Raw genomic sequence first — 12,320 nt, 5'->3', positions numbered from 1 at the left:
CTCCGCACATGCACTCCATCCACACACACACATGCACCTACACACATGGAAACACACACATACAGAACACACAGCTACTTCTGGAGAAGAGTAAGAGAGACATAGTAATGTCATAGAAAGGACATGAAGTGATAGTGGAGACCAGCCTTGGGACTGTGTCAGCATACTCTAGACATGAAGGAGATACTTCACCCTTTGGGACTCATCTGCTCCTGGACCAGTGAGAATGCTGGGCAGAAATCCAGCTATAATCGCAATAACAAAGAATTCTGATTTGCTGATGTGAAGTTCATGAAAATCCTAAAGCCTTTCTCACTTACCAAGCAAAGGGCAGGAAACTAAAGCAATTAAAACCATTTCTGAATCAAAAATTAAGGAACCATTTTTATGAACAGGACTGCATCATATGTGAAGATCTGATTTCCTTCAAAATGTAAAAATACAACTCAGCTCTGATTTGAAGAAAGAAAAAAGTCTCTTGGGGCTGGAGTGAAGGTTTACCATTTAAGGCACTTTCTTCTGAAGTCAAAGGACCAAGGTTCAATTCCCTAGTACCCATGTAAGCCAGATGCACAAGGTGGTGCATGTATCTGGGGTTTATTTGCAGTGGCTAGAGGCCCTGGTGTGCCCATTCTCTCTTCTCTCTGTCTCTCAAATAAATACATAAAATATTTAGGAAAAGTCTGTATAGTTCAAGGGAAGGAACAAAAGGAGAGACTGAATAGCCTGCAGAGGGAGAGTGGATTCATGTTGGAGCTTCCATGACAGAGTAACGTTGAGATTTCTTTCTCATTACAGCAGGACCACTGTGGAATTTAAGGAAGGAGGTCACATGATCTGGGGGAACTTTTTAAAGACACCTAAGACTTCTGTCTGACCAAGTGTGGCAAGTTGGTGTTATGGGATTATACCAGCAATCTTTTCTTTCTCATCACTGTAACATAATGCCTGGTAAAAACAATTTAAAGGAGAAAAGGCTTATTTTTCTTATTGTTTCAGAAGGTTTATTCCTTCGTGGCAGGAGTTGGGTGTGTGCTGTCGCACAGAGCAGAGTGGTTGATTTCATGGAAGATAGGAAACAGAATAAGAATTATGGTTCTTTCCTGATTTTATTTCTTTTTTTACTTTTTTTCTTGCTGTCTTTGTTCCTGATTTTACCTTTCTTTTCTTACTCTCCTTCTTCCTTCCATTATTTCTTTTCCTTTCTTTCCTCCCTCTATTCCTTCCTTGCTTTCTCCATCCTTCCCTCCCTCCTTCTCTTTCTTTCTCTATCTCCTTTCTTCCAATCTCTCTTTCTTTGTTTTCTTCCTTTCATAATCCCAAGCGATAAGAGTGCTAATGATGCTACCTGACCAGGGTAGGTAGCAGAGGAAAGCACAGTGAGTGTGTGTGTGGCAAGGTGTGAGGTGCAGGCTTATAGTAGTGGCAAACAAGGCAGAAATCTAACTTGGGTTCTTTGACACAGTACACTATACAGTATACTTTTTCTGTTATTCTAGATGCCAGCCAACTATGACCATTGAGAGTAATCTGATATCAACCTAGTTTTGTAAGTAAAGTTTCATTGGAACACAACCCTATTCATTTACATGTTGTCTGTTACAGCTTCTACTTTATAATAGTTGACTTAAGTAATTCCAGCAGAAACTGTATGTACTAAAATATTGTTTTTTTTCTGTAAAACTTGACCCTTTGCAGAAAAAAAATGATAACCATATAATAATAGGACAATAGATTCAGCTAAGTTACTCAGGGTGTCTATATTTTTACCTGTATCTTCAAAATCCAATGGATTAGTCTGTAGATTGACTATCTTAGGCTCAGGTTCCTTTGTGTCTATTTGTGTCTATTTGATTTTGATAGGAAGCTGTGAAGAAAACTGAATTCTAGACATATATCTCCCATTGAATCATGTTGAAGAGATTGAAGAGAGTTCTATTCCACTTTGTATTTCTAGGACATATTCCCATCATAGAGCTCATAGTGATTTCTTAGTCTACTTAGTCTATACTTGAGAGAAGACTCACATGCTTGGTGGAGAAGAGAGGAAGTCTGAGCCCAGGAAAAGCAGCACTGGTCTGCTCATGAGTGAGAGCACTATGCGATCTACACATTCTGCATGAAGTAGTGTGAGGCTACAGTAATGAGGTCTTTGGCCAAACCCATATGTCTAAATCAGCTCTGAGTTTATACCTGTCAAGTGGGTTATAAAGCTCAGATAGTACATAGAGAGCTGCAATACCACCAGAAAGCCACCTTAATACCCTCCTAGTGGCCTGAACTATGGAGGAAGGAGCAGGAAATCTATATGACCTTATTCTAAATTGTTCATGTTCCTTTTCAGGTGACTGGTAGGCTATAATCTTGATTTTTTTCAATAAGCCATATTGTATTGTTTTATCAGAGAAAAAAAGAAGGTAGAAACATTTGCAAGAGAATTTTGTTACTTTCAAAGTACAAATACAGTGCTATTTGTGAATAAATATAAGCTGTTTGGAAGAAGTACTATTATTTTATCCAAAGTAGCCCATATAATTCCAGCTACACTGATTTATACTATGTCATAAGAAAGACTATTCGCATGAACCCTGAAGACATTAGTGGTATTTCAACTTAACAATTCAATATCAAAATTTCCTGGAAGCCCCATAGCATCTGTCATGTTATATCAGCATTTGCTCTGCAATTTTAACCAATCTTTTTCTCAGAACCCTTCCATCAGTTCTTCTGTTTTAGTAATGGCGTCAAAGATTGTTGCAGTCAAGTTTATTTCCAAGTCATCTGAGATGATGTGTTCTAGCATTTTGCAAATCAAGTATCCGGAAACCTGCATGCTAAAGAGCAGAGTTCTCTTTTCCAGATAGATGCAGATCCTAAGAAGAGAGCTGCCCCAACATACCTCAAAAGGGGCCCAACTGAAACTAAGGACAACTGGCGAAATAAGCAAGGGTGATGTTTTCCTGTGAACCAGATACCAGCACAAAGGGGAAGGAGATCAACGCAGAGAAAAATCAACTCCTACCAAATCAGAGAGCCAGAGCCTCAGAGGCCCCCAACACCTCAGCACTGAAGCAGACCAAAAATGAACCCAACATGGTTCAGGGAAATTTTGCGGAAGAGGGGGCAGAAAGAATGTCAGAGTCACATGTTAGGTCATGATTTGCAGAGACATTTATCATACCAATAACTGGGGGCTAACTCCACAATGCACGACCCATTTTCATTAACAAGGAGGGTCTAATGGGAGGGGGTAGATCACAGATGAGCCTAAATAATGGTACCAAACCGCCTGTATTTACTGAAAAGAAAACTAATAAATTAAATTTAAAAAAAAAAGAGAAAAAAGAAAAAGAAGAAAAAAAAATCTCAAAGCCAAGTAAAAACCACTTCAAAAATATTACTCTGTTACATGAAGTTTTAATAAACCTGGTATCTGGTTTCTCAGAATATGAAAGATTGGATGTCAGAAATTAAAATGGGAAACAAAGCAAATCACCACAAGAGCTGATGTTGTTGACTTCTATACTGTTGTGCTCTCTGAGCAGAGGAAGCTGCTATGCTGGGATTTTAAAGAAGTGGTCAAGCCTGTACAGCTATATATGAGAGACAGACAAAGTTCACCAGCAGTCTAGCTTCTCAAGGACAATGCTGGAGTGCCTTCCCAAGTAATTACATCCCTGCCTTTTCCTGCATTCTTGGAAATGAGGCTAACTGATTAATGATCCTAATGATGAGCTTCAAAGGTTAGCTTATATTTTCTGTATCACCGATAGAAATACAGGTTGATTCCAATGTAAGTTAGAGAGCTAACACATGGCTACAAAAAGAAGAGTTTTTTTTTTTTTTTTTTTTTCTTTTCTTCCAGATAAGGTCCCACTTTAGCCCAGACTGACCTGGAACTCACTTTGTAGTCCCAGGATTGCCATGAACTCACAGAAATCCTCCTACCTCCACCTCCCAGTGCTGGGATTAAAGTAGATTTATCTGCAGGGCATAGTGACATGCTCTCAGCACTTGGGAGACAGAAGTAGGTGGATTACTGTGAGTTCAAAGCCAGCATGGGACTACTGGATGAGTTCCAGGTCACCCTGGGCTAGAGGGTGTCTGTACTTCAGAAACAAAACCAAACAAAAGTAAATGTATACATTTAAACAACATGCATGCATCTGTTTTTCTTCTGAAAAATTTCATGATTCACTTCCCTTCCTACCCTAACAATGCAGAATAAATGGGGTGGCAGCCTGGTGCAATAAACAGGATCATATTCAAGCAGGAGGCAGTTCATCTCTAAAACACAAAGCTGATGATTAATGAGCACTAACTGAAAGTGACGAGATGTTAAAGAACAAGAAAAATAAATTGACCTCTAGAACCCTTGGTTTTGAGGTTGTGGCTAGACATGGCAGTTTTACAATGCCAAAACTATCTGTTCTGAAAAGAAAATGTTCAACCAACCATTTCATCTGTATCATGCCGAAGAGCCAGTCACATTGGACCTAGAAACTGTTTTGACAGCTTGTTTTGGTTGTCTGTAAATATACTCTCCAAATAAAAATCTCAAAAATGTTTCAGGAAAGGAAGGTATACATTTTGTATTGAGTTTAATGTATTGCAACTTTCATTTGACATATTTGACCCACGTTGTTAAACTATCTTCATGTTCACTGGCACTGGCAACAAAATGATATCATACTTAACTTTCTAATGATATGTGAAGTTCAGAGTCAGGATTAGTCAGTATTTTTGCATCTTCAAATTTAGAGGTCTCACACAGAGTACATAGACTAGTAAATGTTTGCCTTTTATAATAGAAATTGAAATTGCATCCCAGCTGCGTTTGTGCATTTGTTAATGGTCTTCCTTGCTATGAACTTCAGAAATTTTTAGTGTCCATTTAGTCATGACATGCACTCACAGCCTCAATGACCTAACAGGCGGATCTGTAGAGCAATAACCTTGCCTGCTTATGTCAGCCAGAAGTAAAAGGGGAGATGGGGGTGGTGGAGGATTTTATTACTTGATGCTTGATCATAATGAATCAGAGGCTTTTATGAGAAACATTTGCCAGCCCCTGAAAGATTTGTTTGCCAAAGATGTAGAGATTTTCACTTTATTAGAAAAAAATATTTAGACCTTTGTGTATATAAGACACGTTTGTTGAAAAGCTGATCAGTCTTTTATACTGCATCAGATACACACTAGTTTGAATTTAGTGGTAAGTTTAGACATGTGATTGTATAAAGTATGAAAAAATATCAGTCCTGTTCATAAGGTATCCATTAAAAGAAATCCTCAGTATGTGAAATTGTGACTCAAATTCTCCAGGTCCTTAACTGCCTGATAGTGGTGACCTCCATAGAAAAACTACAAGTCAATTATTCTTTTAGCACAGGGTAGCTCCTCAGACTCTAGGAAGGTAGGACTTGGGAAGATGTTATTACTTTAACTGTACCCATCTGGATTCTGAGAAATGGCAAATGCTGCATTTCTATGCCTTTATATATTGTGACAACTAAACCAGTTTGTATGCTTTATCATTAGAGAAGAAAAGAGCTACATCTTAGTTCTGTGCAAAATATCACACATTTTTTGTGTCCATACAAAATATGAAAAATACCATATTTATAACCAGATAATAATTTAGAGGATATTTAAATATAGTAGACCATTAATATATATTTATTATCACTCAGAAAGAGTGAAGTCCTACTGATCCAGAGAAACTCTTTCTATCAGAGTCCTGCCAGGGAAAAGCCCTCTAGTTAGTTTCATATACAAGAAGAGAGCTCATAAAAATGTCAGTATTGTAGTAGCTAAACATTTAATTGACCAGGCCAAAGATTTAGCCTCTCCACTATTTCTGGGTTTGTGTTATAGATATTAACTAGGCTACATTCGTGTCGATGGATGTCCATATCTATCTGTATCCCTACTACCCTGAAAAGGGACATTGATGACCAGGGCAGAAAATGTTCACTTAGTCCTGCATTTGAATGCTTTCTAGTTATAATTGGTTTGACCACTTTCTGTTTTAAGGAAGCAGTTGAGAGTCTATTTTTTCTGTTGGCCAGAAGCAAGAAAATCCTCTCTCTAAAGATCTGAACTCTGATTCATGGAGGATTTCTTCATTTTTACCTCTACACTGAAAACTTCGTGTGTCAGTAGTGCCCCCTAGAACTCCTGCTGTTGCTGTTTTATGGATAAAATCTTTCCCAGCCTACCAAGTCGTTTATTCCTTCTCTTTAGTGCTGCTGCTCTGAGAAAAGGAATGCTAACATTAGTTTTGTGTGTATCTAGAAATGTTTGTGGCAGGCTTGTGCCTGCATATATGTGTATATAAGTAGCTATGCCTAGATAACGGTGGGTCTGTGGAGAACTCCGTCTTCTTTACTCACCACCGAGGGCTTTGTGTAGGAGTGCTACCCCTAGAACTCCTGCTTTAGTGTTTTTGAAACTCAAAAGCATGAGAGAAATCTAGACTGCTCAAGACTACTAAAACTCTTAAAGGGCCATAACTACCCCTGGATGGGTAGGTGAAGTCAAGGTCCTAAATATGTTCTACTTGCTTTCTCAAGAAAGTCCTAGAGACAAATGTTTCACTGTTTCCCTATAGCACAACATATCAATGTTTCACATTTGAATTAGGATAAAATTAAAACTAATACAGTCACACGATAAATTCAAAACTATAAAATATATACTGAAAAACTAAAATTTCTCTTTACCTTACCCATTATTCCTTCTCTTTAATTCTTGAGAAAAATAATGTTAATGTTTATTATGTGTTTATCCAAAAATGTGCTGGGTACACACAAGCACATGTATACATGTATATCATGCAAATTCATAGCTTTGCTTTAATGGTCATCACTGAACTAGAAAGAGGATTTTTCCTTACAAATCTTCTGAACACAAACATAAGGCAGTATCTTCTGGAAGGCAGCTCCATTCTTAGCATGCTCTGTTCTCTTAACACAACCTGTCTTAGACCCTGTTCTCTCTGTTATATTTTGGATTTTCAATGTTCTCCAAAGACACATTGATAAGGCTCCTGGGAGGTGACATTTCCTTCAAGAATTGGAACCCAGCAGGAGGTCTTTAGGTCACTGGGGATGTGTGAAAGGGACTGTGAGATCTTATTCTCTTGCTTTCTCTCTGTGTTCCTTGATCATGAGTTAAGCTCTCGGCTTTTCTGCATGTTGCAGCCATGCTGTATGATCACCTGTCCAGCCAACAGAACTGCAGTCATTGGATGTACCCAATTGTAGCTTTGCACTTCTAAAACCATGAACCCAAGTCAACCTAGTCTCCTTATGGTACTTAGTTGAGGTGTTCTGCTATAATGATGGAAGGAAATTTGCCTTCTAAATAAGAATCTGTATGTAATTCAGCATGATTTTATGTTCACTGTGTGTCTTTCTGGATGCCCTATTTTGATCAAAATCTTATTAAGTATAGGAACTCAGTGGGGTCTTGAATATACTCATTGTACACCGAATACACTCAATATATTAACAGAAAGTTCATTGCCAATTTGCCAATACCTCACATAACTAATTAATTTAGACATCTCAGATTCATAAGCCTTCTTTGTTAATATCCTATATTTTAATTAAATTATGGTACATTCACCTAATTGCTATCCTCCTTGGTTCAATGTACTTATTACTTTTCCATACACTTTTTTTTTTTTTTTGAGGTAGGGTCTCACTCTAGCCCAGGTTGGCCTGGAATTCACAATGCAGTCTTAGGGTGGTCTTGAACTCACCATGATCCTCCTACCTCTGCCTCCCTTCCATACACTTTTATAATACAAAGATATATAGCAATTTGTCAGATTTTTAATAAGAAGGAAAGGGTTTTCATAATCTTCATTAAATAAATTTAAACAAAAATATTAGACACACAATGCCTGCAAGATTTCATGCTGTGAGAGTGATGAGGGTGATGGGATAAATTAATGAATCTGAAATTGTCATGGCTACAAAGTTGTTTTTAAAATGTCAATTTCTCAAAATGTGAAGCTCAATGAGCATTAATATTGGAAATTCTTTGCAAATACCACGGGCACTGTCCTGAGTATGCCTAGCATTCGAGGGCATACCTAGGTTCTTCTGTATGTTATTTCCTCTCAACATCTTCAATCAATTTGTTTGTGACCCGGGGTGCCATTTGGTAACTATTAGAGCCCCATGAGTCATTCCTTCACTAATAACTTTCCTTTTTCTTCCTTTTAATTATCACAACACAACAATTCTAGCTCAAAAAAACCAATTCCTTTGTCATATCTACTTATACATCCTTTTAAAGCCCCTTCTGTAGCCTATGTCTCACCATACCTGTACAAAATGAATATATTTTTCTTTTTTAATATATATATTTATTTAATATATATATTTTTTAATATATTTATTGACAACTTCTATACTTACAGACAACAAACCATAGTATTTCTTATATTTTATTTTATACCCTTTATAAATTATCTAAAATTTCAATGAAGTAATTTATACTCAAAAAACAGAAAATTCCATTATAGCCATATTGTTTCAGCATTTTTACCAAAGTATCAATATTGTTTTAGGATTTGAGATGATATTCTTGCCACATAATGGGAACAGTAAGCTTCTGTATTAATTTGGATAAGAAATAATCAACATTTATAGCCCATCTAGTACAAGTGTGCATGTGGTATGCATGTTTGTGCATGATATGCATGCATTTGTATGCAAGTGTGCATACATGCATGGAGGACAGAGGAAAACCTTGTATATCATATTTTAGGTATCAAAACCATCTCTGTTCAGACATAGTTTCTCATTGGCCCAGAGCTCACCAATTAAGTTGGACCATTGACCAGCGAGTTCCAAGGATCTGCCTGTCTCTCCCTTGCTAGTACTGGGATTCCAGGCAAGCTTCACCATATCTGGCATTGCAATGGGCACTATGGATCAAACTCAGGTCCTCATGTTCTCAAAGGAAGAGCTTAACTGACTGAGCTATCTCCCCTGCACTACATGCCTCATTTTATAAGACTGCATTGCAAAGAAGAATAACTCTTTTAAAAGTCACACTTTGGGCTGGGGAGATGGCTTAGTGGTTAAGGCGCTTGCCTGCAAAACCTAAGGACCCAGGTTCCATTCCCCAGTACCCATGTAAGCCAGATGCACAAGGGGATGCATGTGCCTGGAGTGCATTTGCAATGGCTAGAGGCCCTGACACACCCATTCTCTCTCTGTCTGTCTCCTCTCTCTTGTCTCTCTGCTTTCAAACAAATAAATAAATAAAATTTTAAAAAATAAAAGTCACACTTTAATTAAATTTAGTTCCTAAGTTTCACTACCACTACGTTCTTAAGATATTTGATTTGGGTGACAGAAAATAGAAAGTAAAAGTTCAAAGACAGACACTGGATATACAAGGCAAGGCCCAGGCATTGTGGATCTTTATACACTTGCAGTGTACACTTTCTAGCTTAAGAATTATGTGTTGGATTAATGAGTGAATGAAGTAAACATTGGAGCTCTTGGAGTCCTGTCTTAAATTTCACTATTGAGGGGGACTTCCTTCTTCAAGACAGTTGAAAGATAGTCATTAGCTTGCTAAGTTCACCTTATATAGACAGCTATATCAGCATGACTTAGTTTGTATTACCAAATATTTTAAGGCTATTTTGCCAACCAGAATTTAGAGGACTTTCTTCTGTGTTTCATCCTTAAGTCAATCTGCATCACCACAATTAGAACATATCCCGCAGTCCACATGGCTGTGCCATTTCCCCCTAGTAAGTTATGGAAAAATCATTGCCCTTGTGCCAATAGTTTATTTTATTCCTTTCTCCAGATTCTAATATTAGTATTTTCAAGTTTATACTAGGGTCTTTTTGTAGAGACTGAAAATATAGCAGTAAGTTCAAAGGAGCATTTCTGATCATTTTCTTCTATCTCCTTAAAAATACTTTATAACTTCAAAAGTATTTCTATATGAAGATAGCCATAAGTATAGGGTAATAAGATAAAGTGTTCAAAGAAGCAAGAATGTTCAAAGAGGCAAGAGCTCTAGATTGTACGTATGAAGTGGTTATTTGAGAAAAATATGAATTAAGTGTTCTTTGTATATGCAGCAAGCTGCATTTAAAGGTAGAAAATGAATAGTAGGAAGCCCTTGAGGTACCTAGTATCATTTGAAGCTCTAATTAGTGGTCTTTCCCCACTTCCTAACTGCTCCATGGTAGGTGATTAGTCACAAGATACATTGGACCTGATGGGGTCACACTGAATCTCATCATATGCCATTTCCGTTCTGACTCTCTGCCTTCCCCAGCAATCCCACTCCCTGCAGCCAATGGAGTGCAGCTGGCCAGATGCACACTGGATTTTAAGATGGATGTAATGGGCAGGCATCCACTCATCCAGTGGATGTGTACTTGAATGAGTAAGTCTTCTTTTTCCAGAGTTTGGAAAAAATGGATCAAGCTTTCCAGCAGAGTGGGCTGAAGATGTAGGTTGTAAGGGTCCTATATCTCTTCTCTTCCTTGAATTACCAACTTATAAAGGATTGCGAAATGTACCTTATGAGGTCCCTGAACATCATCCCATCTTCTTTTCCCAAATCTGTTCTTGGCTGCAGAAAGCATAGAAAGTAAACCCTGCCAGAGACAAACACAGAGTGAGAGACTGTCAGAATGCAGAGAGGTTTTACCTTAATTTCAACCATTAAATCCAAATACTCCCCTTCTTGCCTATCAAAGATCAGCGATGTTGAAAAGTTTTCTAGTGTCATAAGTTGGATGCAAATGCTTTCCAATAAATTCATAATCTTTGTTGGGCAATATTCTTCCTTTCTTGACCAAACAAATGATGACTCACTTTGTTGTTATATAACTAACATCATTCTGTTTCTCATTAGAAAAACATGGATTTATTTAGTGAAAAGACAGTTTCTCAAAAAGGCTTAAACTTTACTAGAATATTATCTAGTATTGTGACTGGCACATAGTAGGTACTCCTTAAGAAGCCCGATTGGGGGATGTGTGTTCTAGGTCACTGTATCTTCATCTGTTAAAAAACAAAAACATTTATAATAATTATGTATGATGTGTTATATTCTACATAATAAAATAAGTAATATAGTAATAATTAAAATAGCTAGTTGGGCTCTGTAATTTTGTTGAGACCATAAGGACAGCGACTAGTATATCTTTCCACAGTAGCATTGTGTCTCTTACAGCTCAGCCCTGTCCACGGCAGGTGCTCAGTATATATTTAGTGGATCAGTGTTGTGTTTGTACAAAGAGAATGTCTGCCCTCTCACTCTATGAGCACTTTCTTCCTCTTCCTTGCTCTTGAGTATATTGCCAATATATGAAGTACCTGGGTCTTCTAGGCTCCAAAGCAAATATTTCTTTTGCCAGTTATAGTGGAATACATGTTTTATTTCAGCATTCAGGAGGTAGAGGTAGGAGGTCTGAGCTAGAGTGAGACTCTACGTCAAAAAACAATACAAATATCAGGCATGGTGGTGCACGCCTTTAATCCCAGCACTTGGAGGCAGAGTTAGGAGGATCACAGTGAGTTCAATGCCACCCTGAGACTCCATAGTGAATTCCAGGAGAGCCTGAGCTAGACTGAATCCATACCTCAAAAAAGAAAAAACAACAACAACAACAACAAAACAATACATACATATATAACAAAAAGAAGGAGGAGGAGGGGAAGGAGGAAAGTATTTGTTATGATATGAAAAATATAACTCCAATCTTAAAGAAAATATTTCAAATTGACTAACACCTTGCATACTGGACCCCATTCTCACATTCATACATGTGTACAATTTCATTTCTTTTTTCCCTTCTTTGTAATATGATTATAATTGACAAACTGCTTACTTCTCTGGGATTTCTTAATTAAAAGTCCATGAAACTGTGACAGGACTCGTAAAAACTACAAATGGGTTTCAAAGCGCCCATAACCCTGATATTGTATGAAATGTGTGTGACTGTTTATGAAAAGAAGATTGGAAGCTGTTTCTTTTTTATGAGATTCTCTAAGGAATCTTTATAGAAGGTTAAGACCAACTCTGCTGAATGAGAAAAGTCTAGTCATGTAGAAAATTCTGCATTCTCCTCTTGATCATGGACTTAATAATTTTATAAATTTTTAAAAAAATTATAAAGAAGCTGTCCATTTACTTTTCATAATTCCACATTGCAAAACCAGATTAACTTTCTTACAATTTCCATCATGCAGCGTCCTCACTTCTGAACCCTTAGCAAGCAGCCCCATAACTCATACATACAAGGTAACTTGACAATACTCTCT

At 37.4% G+C, this 12,320-nt stretch overlaps 1 protein-coding gene across 10 annotated transcripts in view; it reads left to right on the top strand.

Moving 5' to 3' along the window:
* The window catches only part of Nrg1 (neuregulin 1), a 1,129,183-nt gene that overhangs the window by 729,643 nt on the left and 387,220 nt on the right, over positions 1-12,320 (top strand). The gene's annotated exons all lie outside the window — the stretch shown is intronic.

Source organism: Jaculus jaculus, chromosome 9 (genome assembly GCF_020740685.1).
Source record: "Jaculus jaculus isolate mJacJac1 chromosome 9, mJacJac1.mat.Y.cur, whole genome shotgun sequence".
Lineage (NCBI taxonomy): Eukaryota > Metazoa > Chordata > Mammalia > Rodentia > Dipodidae > Jaculus > Jaculus jaculus.
The sequence above is the reverse complement of the archived record's forward strand: the minus strand, read 5'-3'. Positions and strand labels throughout refer to the sequence as shown.